This window comes from Nicotiana tomentosiformis, chromosome 2 (genome assembly GCF_000390325.3).
Source record: "Nicotiana tomentosiformis chromosome 2, ASM39032v3, whole genome shotgun sequence".
NCBI classification, from domain to species: Eukaryota; Viridiplantae; Streptophyta; class Magnoliopsida; order Solanales; family Solanaceae; genus Nicotiana; species Nicotiana tomentosiformis.
Window position 1 is genome coordinate 161,720,260 of NC_090813.1, and position 947 is coordinate 161,721,206.

Below are 947 nucleotides of genomic sequence, written 5' to 3' on the forward strand. Positions count from 1 at the left end.
TTATTTGTTTGCACTTAATGGAGATCTGAATCTTAATCATTCAGATCTCAGACATTAAGTGCGTTTGTTTTCAAAGTCTGAATCTTAATTATTCAGATCTTAATCATTAAGTGTGTTTATTTTTTTTACTTCACAATCACTTAATGGGTCTGAATAGGTCTGTATCATTAAGATCTATAACAGAGACTTAATTTCATTAAGATGCTATCATCCATATTCATTATTAACTGTCGCCACCACCTACCATTATCAACTACCACCACCCACCATCCCCACCACTCCCACCACCATCATTAACGACAACCAACACTCATCCACCTCAACTACCACAACTAACCACTCCATCACCATTAACAACTATAGCTGGTACTGCCCATCATTATAAACTACCACCACCCACCATCATTTTCCTCAATCACAACTACCACCACCACCACTCGCCATTATTAAATATCACCACCACCACCACCATCTTCAATCATAATAGTTACCACTAGTTACTACCCTAAACTACCACCAACCACCGCTTTTAGTCGGCATTCACAAGCACTACCGTTAGCCATCACCACCGGCAACTACCATATTTTAAAAAGTTATATATTTTAGTGATGTAATATTAGATTAATTAGTATTTTATTTGAATTTTATGTTTATTAATTTTTAGATAAACGTAAATTTTATATATTCAGATGTTAAAAATCAAACAGTCTTAATCATTTAGTATTCAGATCTTAATATACATCTTGAAATTCAGATGTGTATTCAAATTCAAATGACTTAATCTTAATATACATTTTGATATTCAGACATGTATTGAGATTTAGACGTCTTAATCTTAAAAAAAATAAATAAAAATGAGTCCTTAGTGAGACGGGTCATCCCGTTTATCCCAGCCCGAATAAGATCTAGTTCCTTTTATCTCGTTAAGATTTCCTCCGTTCATCCTT